The sequence below is a fragment of the Protopterus annectens genome, chromosome 6.part0, assembly GCF_019279795.1.
Source record: "Protopterus annectens isolate FY-2018-M chromosome 6.part0, PAN1.0, whole genome shotgun sequence".
Lineage (NCBI taxonomy): Eukaryota > Metazoa > Chordata > Ceratodontiformes > Protopteridae > Protopterus > Protopterus annectens.
Genome location: NC_056737.1, coordinates 603,098,016 through 603,113,216, shown reverse-complemented (window position 1 = coordinate 603,113,216; position 15,201 = coordinate 603,098,016).

The window sequence follows — 15,201 nt, the reverse complement described above, 5'->3', positions numbered from 1 at the left end:
GTGACATATGTCCTGTACTCACATGCAGTGTCTACAGATTGTGTTATCCCACACCCTTATAATGACGGTTTATCACACCTCTTGTGTGTACTACAGCAGTCACTCTCCTGGCAGGGGTATACCATGGGCCATCTGCATTTGCCAGTGTATGTTCAGTCTGCCCACACATGTCCCCATTCTGCATGATTGCAAGGTCTACTCATGTGCACATCCCATGGTGTTCACACAATGCCATCACTATTGCTGTGGGTAGGGTTATGGCTGCCACAGGTCCTGAACCTGACTATGTGCAGATAGAGCCATTCCTACATCCTTAGGATCCCTGCTGCAGTGCACTGGTGTGTCATGCTGACCCCCCTCCTTCAGCCTTTTATGCAGATGCATGACAGTAAGCCCTACACATTGTGTCACTTTGCAGTGTCCCATACACTGAACACCTCATGTTGCAGCCTAGACCCAGCTGATAATGTGGCTACTGTAATGCTTATGCCATAGTGTATCTCTGCAGCAGTTGGCATTGTCCTACAGGTATATACACTAGTGTTGCACCGTATATGGTTGTTGTCTAGAACATGTCACTACTGTAGACCCAGGCTCCACCAACAGTATGCTACCCCCATGGACACATTCCACAATGACAGATGTTAGTTATCATGCCGGTGTGACATACCTTCTTCCAATACCCCATCATGGTCGCCCTGTGAGACCGCATTTCACAGCAAGAATACATGAACATGTACAGCATGCATTCAGGGTATGTTAAAGTGTGCATGGAATATACCATCACCATTACATGTCCGTGTTGGCATTTACATAAAATTACCACCAGCTACAGTAATTGCCGCCTTGTTGTTATCTGGGAGGGAACTACATAAGGGGTGAGAGATGCAATGTCAGTGGCCACCTGTGACACTGCTGCTGTTGTGCTGAGTGCAGTACCAAGCATACATCAACAGCAAATTCCTACAATACTACCACATTTGAGATCTGTTTATCACTACAATGCATAAATGGCTACATCTATGACATGTAAGATATGCATGAGCTACCTGTACCAATGTGGATGTTTACACAACAGTATTACTGATGTGCCCTGTGTCCAACTGCATTCTCAGCACAGGGCCGACACCCACCTCCACAAAGGGGTCCAGCAGGTCTGATGCCAATGGCTGGCGAGGAGCTCTCCACAAGTGTCGGGGGATGGATGGCATGGCCCCTGTGGCAGGATCCCCTGACTGCAGCATGCTGATGGGCATTGTACAGGCCAGTACAATGATGCCGGACTCCACTCATAACCGCAGTTTGCAGTCCGCTGACCCTAGACTAGGTCGCTCCACAGTCCACCTCTGCTGCTCAGGTGCATGCTCAAGCAAACAGCATCAGATAGTGCTGGATTATATGTGCTGTCACCTAATGCCATTCTCAAAGTATTTGAAAAAGGTGGGTAACTGCGGCATGTGCCATCTTGGTTGAAAAGACATAAAGATGGAAACAGGTCTGGAGCAATCATACGCAAGAAGTTACCACAGTTCGTAATACACATGTCTGTCACCCCCCACCACCACCACATATATCAGCTTCACCAGACTGTACACACAACTCATTAGGGTATGCCCATGTGCTTAATTACCATTTGAACAGATTTTGTATTGTACTACACTCTGTTATGTGATTGTAGCCTTGTCCCTGTGTGTGTGGACACTATCATTGCTGGCCCATGCAGACTATTCACCTGCATGCTACTGTTGTAGCCACTACATGGTTACATATATGGGTGTATGGCTGCTCTGAGATTGCTTTCGCACATCTGACAGTCTGTGTTATTGGGGTATCTATGCATGCTGTTGACATGTACCGATTGTGTAGACTATTAATACCAACAAATGTTCTATAACAGTGACACAATAACATGTATATGTTCTGGCCAGCTGATCCACCTTGCCACACCCATCTTCCTGATGATGGCCACATCACATGTGTTCCAACCTGGGGCCTCACCATGCTACAGCAATACCCATCAGGTGGGAACCCACCTAGACAGGATGTTGGCCCCCCACCCTCAGGGGCACCGGCCAGACATACCCTGTCTCATGATCTCAGGTCTAGGGGTCCATTCCACTCAGGCCCACACACCTGAGGGGTGTGCTACATTAGTCTGTGCACCCAGTACACATTCACACGGCTAACATGCTCCTCCCTGTCACCCAGACCCTCAGGCACCTTCAGGACATGGACTGCTGTTGTGAGGGCAGTGGGTGGGAGGTTTGTTCCCATTGTGCCCATAGGGACCATGGGGCCCACATCACACACACACACCATTTAGTGTTTACCCACCACATGTCTCACATACCACCCCTCTAGACTGTCCTCTTATATCTACCAATCCCACCACCTCCACATGTACCCATACTTCCTATATCTGGACAGAAGGCTCTTATAGACAGGGGCAATGCCAAGAAGGGTCTACCATGACATACCCATCCATGGTTCACACGCCAGCTGTAGATATCGGTGTGTATTGGTTATGTGTGCTGCCACTGACATGGCACACATCACTGTAGTGATAGAGGGGACATGTCTTTACATACATATATGTTTGTACATGTTTGTACATATGTAGACATGTGCATATAGGCATATATCTATATATATGTAGATATATGTGATGTCATATATATGTGCACATATATATATAGTATATATATATGTCTACACATGGGTATATGTATATTTCTGACATACATGCTGATATACATATATATCCATATTATATATGTGACATATATGTGCCACATATGCATACCTATATGTGGGGTATATCCAGATATCAGCTCCACAATCTCACAACACCTTCCTGTACAGCTGCACTGTTTTGCTACAACACAGACAGGTGCCACATAGTTGACATGGCTCATGGGTATGTAACCTGGGATTGCAGGTAACCCTATTACACAATCTATGGCATTCTGCATGCTAAGCATAGACTAATTCCGAGTATCCTGCCAGTGGTGGCCGTGGGTTCTCACATGTCCAATATGCACGGCATTACTTCCACCACCAGCTATTGGCCATAATATACATACTCCCATTACAGCACACACTATGATTAATATATCTTGTCTGTCAGTGCTGACATGCACACAGCTATGGCCCACTACCCACAGGGACAGACACTATTGTCATAAGAAATAGTTGAACATCATCACAACAACACTCCAGGTGGCACACATATATAACCATTCTACATCATCTATCCCATTATGATGGACCAGGTACTACATTCTAATGCATGTACATATACTTCACATACCTGTTGTGCAAATATGTGTCTTTATGAATGGTATGGCTAAGTGCCTGTGTTCTCAGCTATAGTTTGATGAGTTTTAGTTTTTTTCTGCTTTGCTTTCTCTCTCTCTCTCTCTGCTTTCTCCTCTCTCTCCAGTGAATGGATTGAGTTGCTTTGAGTAGACTGCGGCCTGGCTTAGTAGGTGATGCACGATCAGGTGATGACCTCTGCACTAATCAGTGTCCTACACTTGCTAACTGCATGCAGCCTTGCTGTAGTACTCCAATTATCACCTTCGGCTGTGGCAACCACCTACTATAAAATCCCAGCATCATGTGGGCTGATCCCTTTACCTTCCTGTGTGATGGACATCCTTCCTGTGTGTGGGCACTGCGTTACAGACAGCAGATAGCAATACTTTCAGGAGAACTGGCATACCCAGGCCAGCTAAGCATGTTTGTAGGAGGTTCCAGAACTAACTACAGACAGAGTATGAGTAGAGTTGTGTTATGCTTGCATAGTACTGCGTTACAGGGTGTGTGTGTACATACTAGTTTACCTTGGAATGCAGTTTATCTGCATAGCCTCAAATGGGCCTATCCTCTGGTGGTCAAAGGTGTGCCTATCATGTTTTGTCTACCAACCACACAGGTCCTGTAGTCAGATATTTCATTGGCAGTGTGTGTGCTGAGTGCTAATCAGTACATGGCTACATCCATTTTATGTTTCTAACCTCAGTTCCTGACTAAGTGGTATGTTATGAACTTTACCACGCAACTTGCTTTCTAGTGTATGGCAACAGTTTTCCATTACGGCCTAAACAAGCCCCTCCACCTACATACCAAGCTTTGTACATATGATATGCCGTCAGGGGTTGCCCAGGCTGTGAGTATATCACACCGTCATTGCTGCCACTCTTTCAGTTGAATCCCCACACATACAGTGCAGGGCTGGGGCCATATATGTGTGGGCATCACCTACACAATACATGTGTGTTTTATGCATTCCAGAGGCCTGTATGTAACAGTGGTATATGGCCCTGTATTATTGACTCTAGGGGGGGAACACCATAAATGACCTAGGCTGTTACAAATGTGGGAGTATCAGGGTTAGCTGCCTCCATATCTGACAAAAGAAATGATATAATTTCACCTTCATTTCTACATAAATTAAGTTAATGTAGGTTTACTGCCACCCTGCCACAGACTGTTCCTGTTTGTCATGTAAGTTTAGAGAAGCCGCTATGCCTTTGTTATGTAACAGTTACGTCCCATTTGGTCAGCTGAAGTTCTTTACCACCTAGTAAGGTTTCTGCAAAGCAGTGTAAGGCTGCTGGAACTATACACCTGCATTACTTCCTGTTGATTGTTTGGTATCCTGTACCTAGTCTTCGTCTACCATTGTACAATTTGAAGGGCTTGGCCTGGACAGCAACAATTGTGAACCTCCACACTACTTGGTTAGTATAACTGTTTCACAGTTGCATTACTCTGTTTATATGGATGTCAGTGTTCGAACAGCTATATGACATGGCATAAAATGGGTTATATTACAAATAAAGGTTTTCCATTTCTGCAAACCTGTGTGTGGTGTTTTTCCTATGACCTCTGTGGGTATATGTTGCAGGCAAATGATTGTCATTTGTGGCTGTGGCCCTTACAGTGTCCAGTTGTTCAGGTGTTAACTGTAGGCATGTATATTGTGTGCACCTTCTACATATACTGTACATATCTCTGCATGTGTATGTGTGTAGTCACATGTATCTACTTAATTTCATATTATATTATGTGGTTTTGCTTTTTAATATTGCTTAGTAAAACACACACCCCTAACTATATAATCTAACTCCAGGGTTAACTACAGTGGGGAAGGGACATATTCCATTTACTTGCCTTACAGTAAGCTCTAGAGACTGCCAATAATACTTGTCAGTTGAAGTGTCAAATGAAGTGTCAGTCAATGAAATTTCAGTCATTGATTTCTGTCAAATGGGTGTCAGTCAATTGGAAGTTAGGCAAATGAAGTGACCTTTTATATATATATCTGTACCGCAAGGTTCCGTGTATATGCCTCCTCAAATGATAACTTCCACATTTATATTTCCTATGGGAGGCAGAAAATTTCATATGTTACTGATACCAGCCTGACATCATACAGAGGGCATATAGTACTGTTAAATATATTTCAGCCCATGTCAGGTCATCAGTCCACAGGGGATCTGCAACACTTGGCAGTGTGTAGGGCAGATGTGTTTGCTGTGGGGAGGCATGCCTATTCGCATAAGACGGTATTGTTTTAAATATCCCATTAACGGTGCATGTGGACATATATGTTTTGTTAATCTACTATTAAGTATCTACAGATGTATGGCTATATATACTATATAGATATATCTGCTTATATATATATTACTATGTCCATACATACCTACATAGATATATATTCAAGGCATATATATGTAACTCGCTGTGTATATGTAGACATATAGGTGTAGACATATATATGTGTTTATGTAGTAGATTTTCATGTATATATGTGTATATATATTTATATATATATGTATATATTTCTAAATATATATATATATATATATATCTACATATATAGATATACAGTCTGTTTAGATAGTAATATATTTACACACACGCCACGCATCTAAATGTTGGTATGTCTCTGTACTGTTGCATGACTGGCTGGAATGATATGTTCCTGAAAACACTGATTTATGTATATCTGGCATGGCTTAGTGGTAAATCACTTGTATCTATGGTGCAAGGTCCTGGGTCTGGCACTTGCAGAGGCTACTTATTTTGTTGCTGGGCAGCAGATGGGCCATTGGATACAGAGTGCACCTTAAAGCAGTTGTGTTGGTTTTATGCTCACTTCTGAGGTAAGTACCCTAACTTCCAGTTGTTACAGTTTCTTATATACTCAGTTAGCTTCTAAATTGCTTGTCTGTGTAGGCAGTGTTACTCCCCGTAAGTAAACAGGCTAGACCCTTACTGCTGCTTAAAAGTGCTTTACCCCTTACTCTGCCAAATTTCTTTAAAAGAAAAGAAAAAAAGGGGTTGATAGGAAAGTGGTGAAAAAAGGGGCACAAAGAGGGGAAAGACAGTAGGAAAATAGCTAGGATGTGCAGGAAGGGTGTGAAGGAAAGGTCCATAGCTCCATTTTCTACAGCAACAGCTGCATATACACTGAATTAGACTGGGATTACATGTGTCCAGTGGATGTGTGCGGAAAATGAGCTATGTATGGGGCTAGATTTTCTAGGGGAACAGATTGCCCTTTTTTTTTTTCAGGCAGAGAGTGGGATGCTGGGAGGGGTACAGGTATACTTGGGAGGTAGGTTGCTAAAAAGATGAGGCAATACAAGACTCAGGGCAGCAGTGTATGACAATATGTGGGGTTAAACACCTGATGGGGAGGGGTGGGATATCAGAAGCTCAATAGTCTCCCCTAGTGGTAAATAGCCACCCATGGGCACACCACTGCCCTTTCACAGCCCCCTGAAGGCTGTGCTGGGGGCTGAGCCACAGATCCAGGCTGGACTCTCAATCACGCACATGACCCTTTAGACATGAGAAGATCACTGGTGCCTGTTTGCTTCACTCCTCTGGGGTGAGCCCATCCCCTGAGGCAGTTCCACCAAAGGTGTTGCAGGACCAATGACAAGAGTGTTCGGGTTGGGCCCTAGACATGCTGGGTGTGCCATGGTCAGCTAAGTGGGACAGGTGGGTCTGCTAACCGACTTCCCCATGCCATAGTGTTTAGATTACCATCATATATGGGTTAGTAGATATTCCATGGTTAGGTAAACAGCATGCATAGATATTCTGTATTAACCCAGACAATTAGATAATGGAACAGTTGCATAGCAAAAAACACATGCATATAACTACAGGTATTGAAATACATGCAGGTAATTGATTGCACCATGCCACAATGTTGGAATAATTCAATATGGCACATGCATGGAACCATTAAAATATTTATCAAACAACTGACATTATCAGAGCTAAAAGTATACCAGTTGGGGTGGGTAAGTGCTGATTATTGTTAGAGATAAGGTAAATACCAAGTAGTATATTCCTATAGTCCACATACTTTCCTAGTCAGTGCTGTTATCTGTACTCCACAGTCTGACTAACAGCCTTATAGCCCTTATTGTAGACAGTGATATGGTTGTCGCCATCATTACACATGAACCGTTTTACCTGTAGTATACACCCTCTTACCTGGTATACCTGTGGAGGGAAGGTTGTTAACACTGACCGTTTGTACACATGCCAGGATTCGGTTGATGTTTTGCACTATGCTAGCCAACTCTTTCTGCACAGACTCTGGCCTTGTATTGACCACATGCTTATCTGCCTGGACATATCTAGAATATTGCCCCTTCCCCCGCATCTGACATACATACTCTCATTACAGTTATATATTATGTAGTTCAGTGAAACCCAACACCACAACCCCTACAATACCAGGGTAGACAGTGCCAGTACAGGCTATATTGGTCTGTATTTCTCAGCACAGTGTTTGTATCCAATGTACCATGTTTCATTAGCACCACGCGTGATCTCACAAAGTTCCAGATTACACATTAGTATTATGCACATATATCTCACTCTGTTACTATACACACTCTGGTCATTGACAACAAGTGGGAGTGTGGGACAGGGACATACTGAAATATTATTCCTCCTAACAGTTTCAGGGTTGCTACAGTGACAGGTGTGGTTCTCGCTGATGGTTGACAATCACTTGTATTCCCTGTTTGTTGGGGCTACATATCTGGGATCATCCCACAGACTTACCAGGGGGACAGGCAGCAGATATGGGTACATTATACTGGACATTCTGGCCTCATGTGTACAGTTGTGGGATAAATCTGTATGCATCTAGTTCCACTCCCAGGATTCAGATCATGGCTGTGTCTAAGCAACTTAAACATTGTCCATCATAGTTGTGTCTGCTATATTGATATTGCATATCTCTAATATGCTTTCTGGCTTATTAATCCCCTGTGCTTATCTTGACCTCATATACAACACCCTTATACAGATTTCTTAGACTGCTATATGTTGTAGGACAGGTAAGACAGTGATGTGTAATACCTCATTATTCATAGAGCAATCGTATATCATATTCTTGTATTTTGGCCACAGTATTTATAACAACAACAAATGGGTTTGATACAAGTAAATTCAGAAAACTACTAATAAAACTTCAAGCAGCTAAGGAGCAAGTATTGCACCATAAGCCTAACATATGAAACAAAATGCTCACAAAGAGTATGTTACGCCCAGTCTCTTACAAGCTTTCTTCCCCACTATACACCTCTCTTCGGGACTCCCAGAATACAAACAGAAGAAATGACATTGCTCCAGGTCAATCTCTTATATGCAATGAAACAATTAATAATTATTCTCCACAGTAAAGATACACACTACAAGCACTAAAACCTTTTATACCTTTAAATATACACAAAATTTAGAATCTTACATTATTAAAACTAATATATTATACAAAATACAATACCCAGATGTTTAAAGCTCTTGTTTCACTTGTTAGTGTACACACTGACCACAGCTTAACAAGTTAAGTGTGATTATGCTCTTAGTCACATAAGGTATTGGGAGTTGCTAGTTTGCTAGATTTGTTGCTGTGATGTGTCAATCAATCAGTTGCATTTCCCATTTGCTGCCTTATATGTCTGGGATCACTTACTGATTCTATAGGGGATAGGCAATAGATATGGGATGCCACTTTAATAGACATTCTGGGACAGTTGTGGGGTATGATTCTGTATGCAGTGCTAAATAAACAACAGTTCACGTCTCAGTTGCATGTGCTATTCGGCTTTTGTTGTCTGCATTTTCCTGTTTAATGTCTATGTGTCTCAGTTGTACTAAATAGCCTCTGGGATTACACCTGTCATATGCAGGCATTCTACACATTCAATTTATGGTGCGCGGTGTGGCACAGTGCTTAATAACAACAGTACTATTACATGATTGCAAATCTACATTACCATATGATACAAGAATATACACATGCAGTCCAGCAGTTTTGTCAGATATTACACTTTATTGGATATGTAGCAAACAATATAGACTTCCCATATTCTCTAGTGTACGCAGCACTTGCCTTAAAATGATAAAGGTTTTATAATTAGCAATTAATTTACTACTACTTTTATTTTATTTCCTATGAAAGTAAAGAGTATTACTGATTCTCGTAGTCCCAACCGATGGCTGATGGGCCCTCCTGTCTGCGGGCTCGTCTGCTGCAGCTGTGGGAGACATAAGAGGAATATTTAGCCATACCTATCCATGATGTTCCGAGGTGGCAATTATTACACACATACTGGGGTGATACTACACACATCTGCACATCCTGATGCTCAGCCTCTGGAGCCACTCCTCCAGCACTTCTCAGGCCTGCATAGTGGTAGTCTGACTTACTCACCAGTGTTTGGGCATGCCAGTGGCACTGGTGAGGTCACGGGCAAGATGGTCCCAGGCCTCTACCTTTTATATTTGAGCTCCCAGCCAGCCCTGCAGGAGTCTCTGTGCATGGTTCCTTAATCCGAGTCTGTCTCCGACTTCCGATGCACTCCAGCGCTTAAAATCTTTAAGTGTACCCTTTCCCTTACTGCCATAGCGCCTGCAAGTGTGCCGCAAACCAAAGGTGAGATGCATTCCTTCTCTTGGCCATGAGTCGATGAATTTTCCGTGATTGGCCATTTTGAAAAGGCTAAGCTATGTATTAACCTACAATGCATAGTTAAATACTTTAAAGAGGTATACCAATCGGGCACGAAGTGAGTTAGTTGGAGCCACACATTGTCACACCTCCTAAGCTGGTTGTGCAATGCTTGAAAGCTTGCTTACATTTAGACTTTCATTATAATGCCGCTTTGGTATTGTGTTATTATTCATACACCTTTATATGTATGCCTGGCCTCTGATTGATGTGTATGTACACTCTGTGGGGTCCTGTGTTTTTATTGGGGATTTTAACAATCTATTACAATTACACTCACTCTCTGGGCTTACTGCTGTACCCAGTTCACATATTTATGTTATGTAGTGGGTTATGGCATAAGGACTGTGTACTGATGCTCTCTGTTGTTCAATTGCTATACTATGGTGAGGATTTGTTTGCTACTACCTTCTGTATTTGATGGCTTGTAGATAACCATTGGGATTATATGTATATGGTCCTGGGTTCAGACCTGTATGCTGTTTATTTTGTTGATGGGCAGAACAAGGCCATTGGATACAGAGTGATTAACTTTAAGTAGTTGTGTTGGTTTGCACAATGGTAAGCACTGCTAACCTAAGCCGTTACATCTGCTTACAGAGAAATAGTTTAAATTGTTTAGTGCAGGTACTGCTTACCGCCATGCAAATGGGGTTACACTCACTTATTAGTGGTTAAATATGCTTACTACTGCTTATTGGTGCTTAGACTTGCTTACTAGTGCCTTATCTATTATGACACTGACACCTTCACATGTGCATTTAATTGCAGTACTCCAGTTCATAGATATATGTTATTTAGTGGCTATGTAACAAAAATATTGTTCATGATATGCTTTACATGTAAAACTGTATGTGCTGTAGTGGGACCCTAACCGGAATACTGTTCTTGTAACGCGAAATTCTGCACCCACTCACCTGGCTGCTCTGCTGCTTCATTCTGCATATATCTTCCTTGTTATCCCCTCAGCCTTTAAAGCTGCTTTAACTGTGAGTTGTTGAAGGGTACATCCAAGACACCTATGGTTAGCTGTAAATTGGATGTTTAAAAAAGTTTTTCATTTTATTTCTAGTATTATACAGCATATACATTGCTGGGACTGTTGTGGGGATAAGGCGGTCACCTGTGAAAGCAGTCTCGCCATTGCATTTCTCCCTTTCTGGGCTGTTCTACATTGTGGGAGGTTTATTCTGGAGAGTTCTGCCCCAGACACCTTACATGCTCCATGTAAACCTATAGATTCGGGCAGCGCCGCATCACATTAATATGCATGGGCCGCTATCCTGTTCTAAACGGTTTCTGTGCAGGACTAAGCCAGTCCTGCAAAGAAGATTAGTAAATCTGGGGGATTAAGCATGCAGTAAGAAATAGAAATGCAACTGCACTGTTGTATAATATTCATAACTTCCAGACTTAATACTGACATTCAAAACGCATATTTAGTGAGCAAAGTAATGTGGGCACATACATCAGTACTGGTACAGTGCAGCATTCAATTGCTATTTTTAATTCTTTATGAACTTCCAAGTGGTAACCAAACTTCCATCACTTGAACATCTGTCAGCTTCTGCAATTATATGTTTATTAAGCAGTACACATCTAAATCCAATATTTTCCTTAGAAGGTTCGTCACATTATTATGCTCTGTTTTAATCTTTCATTTATTCCACCTGCCATGTTATCAAGCATCAAACAAATATCGTAATGTGTGGCCACCTTTAAGTTTGTTTAAATCCTACTTTACTGACACAGCAAGGATCAAACTTCACTACTGTATAAAGTGGAACAACGCTTTTAGCAGTACCGTTAAATTTGCAGCTAACCATCATTAAAACTCCATCTCTGTCTTCTTCTGAAACAACTTCTAAAATGACGGAGGTCCCACAATATCTAAATATGTCACATATGTTAGTAAACCCACAAACATGTATATCAAAGTAAGAAATTCCATCTTGCTCTAAAATCTGTTACCTAACCCTTCTCTTCAAACAGAGATCTTGTGGGATCTGGTAAATAAGTAGTAACTCACGCTTTTCTTAACTGTCTTCATATGGAACTCTATTTGCGTCACTGAAAACAAAGTAATAACCTAAAAATCATTTAAATCTCACCAAAACATTTGTTGATTATATTGTTCTTGCTTCTGTTCAGCCCTTGCATAATCCAAGCCTACTGAAGCAAGAATGCAAAATTACCTACACACACACACACACACACACACACACACCCACACACACACACACACACACACACACACACACACACACACACTTAATATTTATATATGTAAATATGCATTCCACAGCTTTCACTCATCTGTAATCTTCTCTCATGATGACTTTCCCACAAGAATATCCTATACAATCCCTACTATACCTCACTCTCCCTCCTCTTCTGTCTCGTACCTGTACTGTTTTTACCTTACTCAAGAAGCATCCTATACACCCCTCCCATATACCTCACTGTGCTCCTCACCTTTGACCCCTCTACTGTTTTGCAGTGACCCATTCTCATAATATTACTCTGGACTAACTTATCTCTTCTACCCTATTTTCTTCTCTAACTCCCATCATTTTTCCAATCGGCCAACCTCTGACTTCTACTACCATCTTTTAATGTATCCATTGCCTCTGTGCATAACTTCCCAACCAATCCAGATTTTGTTCCATATTTTTGGTCTCTTTCTCTAAGGGAATATTTTTGGTTTCTTTTCAAATCATTAAGGACTGAAGTCAGAAAATAAATATCGATGTTTGACTCTCAGACTTCATGCACCCTTCTGTAAGCCATCCTAATACAAAAACTCTGTTATTTACTTCAACTGTAAGTTTATAGAGCAGTATCTAAAAATTGTCTCTGTTTTGGGCTGTTGTTCAATTATCTATGCTTTGTCCATTTCTGTGCTAAGAGGTTGAGGGGTTTGCCTCCACGCTACACCTTTTAATTGCGCTCTTTTATTTGCTACTTTAACAAGTTAATGGTTAGTCATCTAACTGCTTATTAACATTCTACTGCATCTCTCAGTCTTCTACTATTTACATACTATAATGATATTCCTCATAGATTTCTAAGTCCTAAGACTGCAGCCATGTTGAAACATTTCCTTACTATTCTATGTTTGTTGTCATCCTAATTGTAGCTCTGTTGTTCTGAATTTATGTTTTTTTAATATGCGGTTCCCTAAATACTTTATTTTGTCCCTGTTTTGTAAATATGTCTTGTTCCTCACACACACTTTGTATCATTTATCCTCGCTCTTGTAATGGATCTGTTGCAGTATCTGATGACTCTTAGCACTAGAACTTCAAGTTTGTATTATTGTGGTATTACTGCCGCAGGAACTTTTCTCCCCAGGCCCTGCTGAAAGGAGAGTCTTTAGCCCAGTCAAACTATCCCAGTAAACAAATGCCAATAAATAAATAAAATAAACACATACAGTTACACATTAAGCATAAATAAATAAATAAATACATACCTAAACATTTCCTCCCAACCAGGTATGTACTAGATAACGCCCAAACACATTTACTAATAGAACAACTTACATATGTTTAAAAACAATTATCAATTTAATATCTTTGAACTTATTAAGTGGATTGCTCTATGACTGCCATGATACTGTTTCAGCTACTTTATCCAGTTGTCCCTAAGGACTTATTCATTAAGGGCAGCATATTTGAGTTTCATCTTGCATGTAACCACATTAAATAAGGCCTACCTGATTCCAGGCCTCCTCACTTCTTTCAACACATGATTCCATCCATATCTACAAATTGCCTGTCTCTCCCCAAACCAAATTCCTGTTCTTCTTATGCACTTTTCCTCCCAACCTTTATTTGAATATGCCCTATAATTCTACAGACCCCAGAGGGGTTCTAATCGTTTCCCATCTTGTGTTATAGCTTTCCTTTTTTAAGCAACTAGTAAAATCTCACCTATGTGGCCACCTCGCCTGCTGCTAGTTTATACCCTTCTATAATCTGAGGAAAAAAAAAGGTGAGCTTTGTTATATGTTCTTTTACTTGGCTATATGTTATGTATTATTTCCTGCAAAGCTATCCTGAATTCCTCTAACTTGGGGCAATCCCCAAAAATTGTCTCCATGTGCCCTTAACTCCATCTGTTTACTGCAAATGTTACTTGGTTTTGCAGGCAACATCTCTGCAAGCACTTTCAACCAAATATATGGAAATTTCAGGAGCAAATTGCAGTCTTTATCATCAAGTATATATCCTGCCATCCTGCCATTTATTAACAGGAATGATTCCCATTTATTTCCCACTCCAACTTATTTTGACTACCCTATTTTACTTGTTTAGATAACTTTGTTGAGCATTCCTGGCTGTGAAGCTCCAAAAGATACCTCACCCATGGGTGATCCTGTTTCGATTCTGCTTTGTATCTCCTCATTTGTCTGTGAATGGCTCAAAGCCCCCTATACACCAAGTATTCACATTGTTCTGCACAAAAGGCTTTTTAAATCTTTCACTGGGACAAATAAATTTGGTGCCTCCAACTGTGTCTAAAAGAACACCTCTGAATGAGGATTTAACCAGCCGCTCAACAAGCGTCCACTCTTACAGGCTTCCAGTATCACTAAAATAGGTGCCAAATAAGCCTTCCAGTCTCCCACACCTGCTTTTTCCATTACCTAACAAAGGGTTTCTGCCACATCTTCCGATATGGGGGAGCATTACCCTTTGTTTATACCAAAATGCACTAGATGTGGAATTCTTGATATGCTCAATTGCTTTATTTCCTATTTGAACCCATCTTGCTGACTCCATCTTTATTTGCACTAAACTATATAGCCTCAGTAGGTAGGACTTTAAACACATAAAGTAGATGTTTTGCTTTTACTTTTTAATCTAGGTCTAACATTAGTAATTTTCCAGCATTTGAACTTGTCAAGATTCCTCTCTTCACCTCCTTGTACGAAATCCTTACTGTATCTTCTAGTTTTGAGATAGTAATGGGCTTGCTCAATTATTAGTTCCTCCATTGTTAACCCAGTCCATTCCACCAGCAATCCATTGACCAAATTTAAGCCCCCCCATTTTTTTAAATTTTCCCCCTTTCAATTTTTGCTTCTCTTTTACGTATTCCTACAAACCTCAGGTTCTTTTCATGCTGTCCAACATTTTGTG